This window comes from Callospermophilus lateralis, chromosome 9, assembly GCF_048772815.1.
Source record: "Callospermophilus lateralis isolate mCalLat2 chromosome 9, mCalLat2.hap1, whole genome shotgun sequence".
Taxonomy (NCBI): domain Eukaryota; kingdom Metazoa; phylum Chordata; class Mammalia; order Rodentia; family Sciuridae; genus Callospermophilus; species Callospermophilus lateralis.
The window spans coordinates 45,475,574-45,486,759 of record NC_135313.1 but is presented as its reverse complement, the minus strand read 5'-3'; the positions used below and the strand labels follow the sequence as shown (position 1 = coordinate 45,486,759).

The 11,186-nt window shown below is 33.8% G+C and overlaps 1 pseudogene; it reads left to right on the top strand.

The window, feature by feature from the left end:
• Positions 1-1,750: 1,750 nt before the first annotated feature.
• On the top strand, positions 1,751-10,921 carry LOC143407532 (glutamine synthetase-like; annotated as a pseudogene).
• The last annotated feature ends 265 nt before the right edge of the window (positions 10,922-11,186 follow it).

Here is an 11,186-nt window from a genome sequence, read left to right as displayed (position 1 = left end):
AAAAGCACCAGTTAATTAGCGCCGTCTGATGGCAAGAGCATGCTATTGTGACATTTCCATATTTACCAGAAACAACAACAACAACAACAAAACAATTCTAATTAGGTTTATGCAGTTCTTGGGATAGTGAGTTAATGACAAATTGAATTGATTGATCTGATTACGTAGATTACACAGTTACTTTAGGAAATTATATTTGTTTTACAATATACCTATTTTCACCTTACCCTGTCTAGCCATAGACAAATCAAGCGAAAACACAGTTTATAAAGCAAAAACAACTGTATACACTGAGAAAAAAAGTAAATTTGTGTCAAAATCAAATTCTTGATTATAGAATAATTTCTAAATATGAATATTATCAAATTAGTAAATACAGAAATTTTAAAGTTCACCTTGATCTGTGACTAATAATTCTGACAAATATTTTTATCATCCCTTATTACTTTTTTCCCTTTTCCTGAAACAATCACATTGACAACTGAACTCTTCTGTTTACCTCAAAAATTCTAGATATTAAGTTTTCACTGATATTCTGTGATTTCTTTTTTAATTTTAGGCATTATTCATCACTTTCTACTACAGAAGATGAGTGTTCTCTTCCCTATTTTCCTTCTCTCCTAATCTCTACCTCTTCCATATCACATTTTTTCAAAAGTTTATTTATGATTTAAATGATTTTGACTGTGTAAATATTTCTAAAGGAGGTTTTCCAAGGTATACTATGATTGTATTTCTTATTTTTGTGTAATGATTTTTCTTACCTATTGTTGACTTGAACTTTTTCAAATGAATTTTATTTATTTTTTCCATAAAACTCTTCTTTACATAAAACTCTTCTCAAGACACTTAAATGTATGTGTAATATATATATATATATATATATATATATATATATATATATATATATATATTTTTTTTTTTTCATTCATTTGGTTCCACTTTGTCATTTTTCTCCATTTTCTAATTTCTAATTTCTAATAATAGCAAGCATCCCCAGTATCTACACAAGTAACTTGAATATTGCAGAGATATGAAGTTGAGTTGCATTTACAACTTGTTTTCTCTGGACCATACTCATGCTGTGTTTTTATCAACATCTCAAAAATCTCTTTGCCTACCTACATAACAGCCACTTCCTCTGGGTTTCCCTACGGTATGTATAGTCTCAAAGAAAGTGATTTTATGGGGCTCTTTAGTCCATATAAAGAACTCCCCTTAAAAATTATATGACTTAACTCATAGACCTCTTTTAATAATAGCAACTTATTGATGAAGATTTAAAGTAATTGGTAGAGAAAACTTTCATTCAATACTCATGATGCCACATTGTCCATTTTGCCACTAGGAATGCTGGACTATAAAGATTCTTGTGCTTAATTGATGATGATACATATCTGTCAAGAACACACTTTATTTGGGGAATGAAAGAAAATTTGAATGTAACTTTGAGTCAACATGCACTGCAGTATAAATTTATGACAACACATTGTCCAACTGTCTCTCTCCTTGTACTCTTTAGACCAGAACTGCTTCATTCCGAGAATGTATGCTTCATGAATGTCCATTGTTCTTTCTAGCTTTATCACATTGGGCAGAGTTCAAGGGAAATAAGACATAGAACAGTCATTCTTCTTTCAGCACCATCTAAAATCTATGTGGAAGTATATGTTATCATCTTACCCATCAATACCGGAGAGGTGGTCAATTAGAATGGACTGTTGGCATTGGGGAGCAATGAGCTTGCAATATGGCTCAAACACACCAGGAGGAATATGTTGCATTTGTTACAAAGCAAGTGGTCAGTTAAGGTGAATGCCCCAGGGGCCAAAGGAACAAGACTTACAAGCAAAGGGCACCTGGCCCCACCCCTGCTGCAGGTGTTTGACCAGAGGTGGTGTCATACTCAGCACATACACCTGAATGGACCTGACAAAAGTCAAAGGATCTTGATATCCAACATGAGATTTTCATTTATTTTAAGTCCTTAACTGACAAATCAGGCACAGTAATAAAAATAATACCTCCTTTAGGTTCTCTTCCTCTAGAGGACCCTAATACACCACTCCATTTACACTTACATGTGTAGACTTGAGCCTTTAAACATCTGCTTCATTTATATACTTCTGGAAAATTTATATAGTATGGGCAATTATAGAGTTTTGATTTATTTCATATTCAAAAGAATGTTAAATTAAAAATTTTAATTACTAGGATTCTTTTTTCATATATTAATATTAAGCATCTTCTTGGAAAAATAGTTTTTTAATGCCTTTGATTTTCTTTGCATATTCATTTCCAGCCACCTTGGCAGCATCTGCTTTATACACTAGTTTGGGGATACATAAATTTTGGCTTGATGCCTGGATCCAGAAAACTTTTTATTGGAACACAGGGATACCCATTAGTTCACATATTGTGTTTGGTTGCTACAATGGAAAAATTGTGTAATTTTGAGAAAGACTATATGGACAAACCTAAAATATCTGCTATCTAACTGCAGAAAAATTTGTCAAGCCCTATACTACATAGCAAAGTGCAAAATATTTAGTATAATCTTCTAAATCAAACTTACTTGTAAAAAAATTCAAAAAAGTTGGCATGGTATTAAAACATACCTACTAGACTAAAATATAATAATTTCTTGGAATTATCCCCTTTTACCTCTTTAGCTGCTTCTTAACCATTACTTTTGCAGGTTTAGCCTCTTCAACTTTAGTTCAACATGCCCAAAACTAAAACATAAAAAACTTTGGCCCCATAATAATCCATCCTTTCCTATCTCAGTAAGCATCTTTCATATAATACACAGCCATCAGATATCAGCAAGTTATAAACCTATGCATCATTATTAGTACCTCTACCTCTCTGGATTCTCTGACCAATACTTTATAATTCCTATTTCACTCCCTAAAGTTCTGCCTGATCATCTCCATCAACATAAACTAACAAAATAAAGCTACCATTATAGCCTGTGTAAAGTACCACAATGGGTCCCTATCTAGTTTACTGAACTTCTCATTTTAATGTAAGTGAACTTTTCAAAATGCAGCTGTCACCAAGTCATCCATCCATTTTTTTATTCTTAAGCTTCTGCTGACTAACCAGTAGTCTAGGATAACAATCTAAATGTTAGGTTTATTGCATGTCTTATTTCTTTTTCATTCATCAAAATATATGTTTGCTAATAAAAATGAGCTATTAGTAAAATAAAAATGGAAATGCAGAAAAAACACAGTAAGTAAGTAATGGCTGCATTAAATCATATAGCAATTTAGTGCTGGGTCAAGATCAACGTGCAGGATTAGTTCTTGTGCTAATACTGGGGATTAAACTCAAGTATGCTCTACTACTGAGCTAAATCTCTAGCTTTTTTTTTTTTTTTAATTTTAAGACAGGGTTTTAATAAGTTGCCCAGACTGGCCTCAAATTTTCAATCTTCCTGCCTCAACCTCCTGAGTTACTTTTTCCATTCTATAGGATTCAGGGAATGTAAGAATGAAATGTGAAACAAGATGGGGTAATGAGGTAGACTTATTTGAGTTCATCCGTTTCATAAATGAAATATGAGGGGCATAAAGTGGAAGGTATGTGTTAACTTTGGATAAAAGTGAAAGTACAGGAGGAGGGAGTTGTGAACCAATGGACATGAGCCCTCATCCTGTCTTCCTCACCACCTGTGTCATTTGAATCACTTAGGATTAAATCCAAACCCTATGGTTCCCTACTTTACTCAGTGATAAAATAAGACAGTAGCCCACATAACTTTGTGACTTTTAAATTCTGTTATTTTTCTCAGTGGGATTTCTGATTCTGAGTAACAAATTGTGTGTTCCAGCAGGCAGGGAGGATCCATCATTCAATATAAAGCTAAGTAGCAGAAGTGAAGTGACAGTAGAGGAACATGACTTCTCAAAGACAGGGGAAGGGACAATAATCAATAAGGGCTTTGCCATATGCAAAATGATCGTTCAAAGCTTGGTGAATTTATTTTAAAACCTGTGCTAGCCTGGTGATTACCTGATATAATGACATAGTTAAAAGTAAAAATCTGGAAGACAATTAATATTTTGCTCTCATCTTTAGATAGGCACAGTGAACATATCTAGCACTTAAAAGGCTTTAGGTTGAATTATTCCATAGTCTTTTCAAAGTGATCAATCTTTGAAATATGAAATTAAGAATGACACACTGAAATAACAAGAGAGAAATTATTCCTTGTAAGAGTATTTCAAAGTACAGCAATTTTCAGAGAGGTCACATTATATATATGACCAAAAGCATCACCTTCTAAAACTACAAATATTAGTGTCCATTTTCATAGATCTCTTCTTTGATTAGAATCCCATTTTCCAAGCTTTTTAGAAAATATGCAGCCATCAGAAATCTTAGGGCTTTGTCCAAGAAGTGGCACCCAATACCCTATTATGGATGAATATATCTTCTTTAAAAAGAGACAGATTTCTTATCCAGAAAAACACTCATCTGCCCCAAAGCTCTGAAACCTTAATAAGAAAAATTAAAACACAAACAAAAAGTAAGCATCATAGAAAAAGTAATATTTATAGGGAATGAATAATTTAAAAACCTGTGATAGCAACTGAAATATGAAACTATTTGATAATAATCAAATAGCATGTATTAATTTTCTATCCATAATAAGTACTATGTGATAGAAATTTACTTGAGCATATTAAGATCATTCAGATATTACCTTTTTCTACTATAATCACACTACAAAATTAAATATTTTGTTATTAAACAATGTACAATTATGCACATGAACACTTTTGTATATATATATATATAGTTTTAAATGCAATACATTATATGTGTGTATGTTTGTTTATACATATATGTATGTGTGTATATATATATATATATAGATAGATACATAGATACATAGATACATAGATAGAAAGAGAGAGAGAAAGAGAGAGAGAGAGAGAGAGAGAGAGAGAGAGATAATTAAGTGAGTAAAAGGGCCAGACCATTGTCCGTTGTTCACTTTGAGAGTTCTTATGCTGTGAACTTCCAAGGAATATTTATTGAAAACATGAAGTACAGAAGAAAAAAAGAGAAAAGAAAACCTGTATGATAATGTGGCAGCTAATTTAGATGACATCATATCATGCACTGATTTTTATGTGTGTAGGAACTATTGTAGTTAGTTTAACTGAAATTTTAAGCAACTATTCTAAAACAAAACTGGTGATCTTCAGTAGAAAATGTCCTAACAGAAAATATTATACTACTTATATGAAAAACCTTATCAAGGAAGCACTTAAATGGTCAACTATGAAAGTTTTTTCAGAAAAGCATATATGAGTTTTTCTTTTCAATGATATGAAAAGAGAGTACACTTTAAATACAAAAAGAAGGATCAAAAGCAGTAAATCCCTGAAATATACATGTCCTATAAAAATATGCTCAAATATGTTTGAGGTTTGAGAAAAAAACAGAAGCACAAACTGATTTTTTAAAGATATGATTTCTGTACATGTCTTTTTTGAATAAAAATTGATTTGAAGATGGGTTTTGGAGATATATTCTAATAGAGACTCTACAATTTGACTTAAAATACAAGTGAATGTTAAAAATACTTTTTAAAGACAATGATTATTACTTATCTTCAGGATTATGAAGCTTTCAGATTGGTTTCATCAAGAATGAGACATAGATGTTAACGTTATGTTACTAGTAACAACCGGATAATTACATCACAGGTGTGTCTTTGCTTTTATTATTTATTTATAATAATGTTTTTCTTTCCTGTTTTGAATATACTTCTGTTGTAAAGTAATTCTTCTCCAAGTTAAAAGACATAAAAGTAGGTAACGTAGAACACACTCAATACTCTATTACTCATTAACTGTATCTCAACATCAGTATTAAAATTATTTTATTACCGTATAAGTTACAAATAATGACATGCTCAAATCTTAAAGGTATCATAAATCAACTTTTGCAAAATTGATGTTACTTTCATGTAACCAACACCCTACTTGACACAAAAAAACTTTCATCCACCCAGAAAGATCTCTCACATTTCTCAGTTAACCCTGGTACCATGATGGTTATTTGAACAATGTGAAAATTAGAACACTGATCAGTCCTACAACATATTGTGATATTGTAGCATTATTAACAGTGATTTCAAGACAAACTGAGTAACTGATCTTCTAAAGCAAGTATAAAAACATTATGATGACATTATGAGATAAAGAACAAAATTGTGATTTGACTTGTGAACCAAATAAAATAACTTATTCAAACTCCTAATTTACTCCTAATATATGGAAATAAATTGTTTTTATCTGTAGCGCTGATTTGGTTGAGATAATTATCTTTTGTCTTAGGATGCCTTGTTTCTGTTGAAATTATAAGGATGTGTTACACAGGGAGTGCAAACTGTGAACTTGATAATTTCCAATCCAGTGGTAGAGAATTAACATCTAGAAGTACATAAAACTGTTGAAATTTTGTGATTACTAATAATTTGCATCTCATCCCCCTGTGGACCATCCTCCTGAGGACACTCCTTAACTTGCTAATTTATGAAGAAACTTACTCTATTATAGAGTCAATGAATTCTGGTTCCTCTTTCTTGTTTGACATGGGGTTTTATTTATTTATTTATTTTTAGTTATACATGACAGTAGAATATATTTTGGCAGACTATACATACATAAACTATAACTTTTTATATTAGGTTCATACTCTTGTGGTTATACATAGTGGGGAGTTACCCTGGTTATGTATACAAATACAAAGCTAGGAAAGTTATGTCCAACTAATTCTACTGTCCTTCCTATTTCTCTCCCCTTCCCTGCTTCTGTTACATCCATCCAGTCCCATTATTTCTATTATTCCCCTCCCCATGCTCCCTTGTTTTGTGTTAGCATTCACAAATCAGAACATTTGGCCTTGGGTTTTATGGGGTTGGCTCACTTAGCATGATATTCTCCAGTTCCATCCATTTACTGGCAAATGCCATAATTCTATTCTTCTTTATGGCTGACTGATATTCCATTGTGTATATGAACCACATTTTCTTTATCCATTCGTTCATTGAAGGACAACTAGGTTGTTTCCATAGCTTAGCTATTGTGAGTTGAGCTACTATAAAGATGTGGCTGCATCACTGTAGTATGCTGTTTTTAAGTCTTTTGTGTGTAGACTGAGAAATGGTATAACTGGGTCAAATGGTTGTTTCATTCCAAGTTTTCTGAGGAATCTTCATACTGCTTTCCATAGTGGTTGCAACAATTTGCAGTCCCACCAACAATGTACGAGAGTACCTTTCGCCTCACATCTTCTACAACATTGTTACTTGTATTCTTTTTAGTTGTAATTCTGGCTGGAGTGAGATGGAATCTCAGTGTAGTTTTAATTGCATTTCTCTAATTGCTAGTGATGTTGAACATTTTTTTCATGTAATTTTTTTGACGATTTGTATTTCTTCTTCTGTGAGGGCCTGCTTAGTTTGCCTTTTATTGATTGGGTTATCTATTTTTCTGATGTTAAGTTTTTTGAGTTCTTTATATATCCTGGAAATTAATACCTTATCTGAGATATTGGTGGGGAAGATTTTCTCTCAATCTGTAGTATTTCTGTACATGTTCTTGTTTCCTTTGCTGTGAAGAAGCTTTTCAGTTTGATGTCATCCCATATTGATTCTTGATTTTACTTCTTGCATTTAAAGAGTCCTGTTGAGGAATTTGGTCCAGGAATGCCTAGCTCTTTGATCCACTTAGAGTTGAGTTTTGTGCAGGGTGAGAAGTAGGGGTTCAATTTTATTCTATTACATATGAATTTTTAGTTTTCTCAGCATCATTTGTTGAAGAGGCTATTTTTTTTTTCCAGAGTATGTTTATGGCACCTTTGTCTAGAATGAGATAACTGTATTTATATGGTGTGTCTCTGTATCTTGTATTCATTTCCATTGGTCTTCATGTTTGTTTTGGTGCTAATACCATGCTGCTCTTGTTATTGTAGCTCATAGTATAATTTAAGGTCTGGTACTGTGACTTTTTGCACTAAGTATTGCTTTGGCTATTCTGGTCCTCATTGTTTTCCAAATGAATTTCATAATTACTTTTTCTATTTCTGTGAAGAACATAATTGGAATCTTTAGAGAAAGTGTGTCAAATTTGTGTAGCACTTTTGGTAGCATGGCCATTTTGATAATGTTGATTATGCCTATCCAGGAACATAGGAGATCTTTCCATTTTCTGACATTTTCTTGAATTTCTTTCTTTAGTGTTCTGTAGTTTTCATTATGTAGGTCCTTAGCCTCTTTTTTTAGGTCTATTCTCAAATATTTTATTTTTTAAGGCTATTTTGAATGGGATAGTTTTCCTGATTTCTCTTCAGCTGATATATCTTTGAGTATAGAAATGCAATTGATTTATTGGTATTGATTTAAAACCTTGCTATTTTGCTGAATTCCTGTATGAGTTCTAGGTACATTTTAAAGAGTTTTGTGATCTTCTAAATATAGAATCATGTGGTAGAAAATAGAGATAGTTTGAGCTCTTCCTTTCCTATTCATATCCCTTTAATTTCTTTCTTTTGTCTTATTGCTCTGGCTAAGGTTTTGAGGACTATGTTAAATAGGAGTGGTAAAAGAGGGAATCCCTGTCTTGTTCTGGTTTTTATAGGGAATGCTTTGAGTTTTTCTACATTTAGAATGGCCTTGGGTTTAGTATATATAGCTTTTACAATATTAAGCTATGTTTCTTCTATCTGTAGTCTTTCTAGTGATTTGAGCATGAATGGATGCTGAAATTTTGTCAAATGTTTTTTCTGCATCTATTGATATAATCATGTGATTCTTGTCTGTAAGTCTATAGATATGTTGAATTACATTTATTGATTGCCATATGTTGAACCAACATTACATCCCTGGGATGAACCCAGTTGACCTTGGTGCACTAACTTTTAATATGTCTTTGTATGCAAATTGCCAGTATTTTACTGAGAATTTTTGCATCAGTGTGTTTATCATATCAGGGATATTGGCCTGAAGTTTTCTTTTTTCCATGAGTCTTTGGTTTTTGGTTTTGGGTATCAGAGTAATTCTACCTTCATAGAATAAGTTTGGAAGGGTTCTCTCCTTTTCAATTTCGTGAAATAATTTAAGGGGTATTGGTGAAAGTTCTTCTTTGAAGATCTTGTAGAACTCAGCTGAGAGTCCATCTGGTCCTGTGCTTTTCTTGTTTGGTAGTCTTTTGATAGAATCTTTAATTTCATTGCTTGACTTTGATCTGTTTAAATTTTCTATGTCCCATTGATCCACTTTGGGTGGTTTATATGACATGGGTTTTTCTATGTCAGTTTTTCAGTCTCTCCTGAGAAGAATTTCTACTTCCTATATAAGTTATACATTATAAATAACCCTTGCATTCTCCTTGGTAAATATCAAAACTTTCAATTTAGCATATAATGGAGATTTCAGAAAATCTTAACATGACAAATTTTAATAAGCTAATATATTTAAGAGATGCTCAATATCAACAGTATAGAAAGCAACAAGCATTAGAAAGTCAGCTTACAGAAAGAAGAGAATGGGAGAAGTGTTGAGCAACCAAGCTGCACAGTTACCTCATCACTTGCTCTCACAGCCAATGGCCACCTGCCCACCATTTAGAACACCTTCCACCATGGCCACCCAGCAAGTTCCCACTTGAACAAATGTATCAAGCAGATTTATATGTCCCTGCCTTGGGTGAGAAAATCCAAACTGTGTATATTGAGATTGATGGTACTGGAGAAGGACTTAGCAGCAAGACCTGAACCCTGGACTGTGAGCCCAAATGTGAAGAAAAGTTGCCCAAGTTGAATTTTGATGACTTTAGTCCTTTTCATTCTGAAGGCTCCAATAATGACATGTATTTTGTCCCTGATGACATGTTTCAGGACCCCTTCCTTAAGGATCCCAACAAGCTAGTGTTTTTTGAAGTTTTCAAGTATAATGAAAACCTGGAGAGATCAATTTAAAGCGCACTTGTGAACAGATAATGGGCGTGGTGAGCAACCAGTACACCTGTTTTGGTATGGAGCAGGAGTACACTCTCGTGGCAGCAGATTGTCACCCCTTCAGTTGGCCTTCAATAGCTTTCATGATGCCCAAGGTTCATATTACTGTGGTGTGGGAGCCAACAAAATCTATGGTGTGGATATTGTGGAGGCTTATTGCCCTGCCACAATTTTGGCCTTTATCCTGGCCAAAGAAAGCAAGATTTGGCCTCTATCCTAGCCAAAGAAAGCAAGATTAACTTGGCATCAGGAATTTAAAAAAAAAAAAAAAAAGACCTTGATATTCCACTATTTGGGCTACAACCTGGGCTTGTATGATAAAGCCACAATCATGAAGACCAATGCTAAGGTTATACTTGCCCTGTGAGAATTCCAGGCGGGACCTTTTGAAGGAATCCATTTGGCAGATCAACTCTGGTTGGCCCTTTTCATCTTGCATCGTGTTTGTGAAGACTTTGGAGTTATGCATACCTTTGATCACAAGCCCATTCCTTGGAGCTGGAATGATTCAGGCTGCCTTACCAACTTTAGTACCAAAGTCATGAAGGAGGAGACTGGTCTGAAGTACATTGAGAAGGTCATTGAGGAACTAAGCAAGTGGCACTAGTACCACATTTGTTCCTATGATGCCAAGAAGGGTGAGACAATGGCTGACACCTAAATGGATTCTGAAAAACCTCCAACATCAACCACTTTTCTGCTGGCATGGTCAACTGCAGTGCCTGCATCCACATTCACTGAACTGTAGGGCAGGAACAGAAGGGTTACTTTGAAGACAATTTCCCTCTATCAAGTGTAACCCCTATTTAGTGACAGAAGCCTTCTTACATATTTATCTTCTCAATTATACTATGATGAGCACTTCCAGTACAAAAACTAAGAGGACTAGACCTCAACCATCAAGTCCCTCCTAATTCTTATCCCACTCCAACTCTTCACCCTCTCAGTTTCATGCTTGCCCAGGTTCTAACCCAAATAGTAGAATACCAAGCTCTTTTTTTTTTTAATTCCTCATGCCAAGTTAATCTTTATTTCTTTGGCCAGGATAGAGGCATTAAGTTCTTATTCTCTCCATACCCAGCCACTCTTTTTCCCATCCCTGAAGCTTTCTACAGTGCTAGTGAAGAAGCTGAGCAATGCCCCCT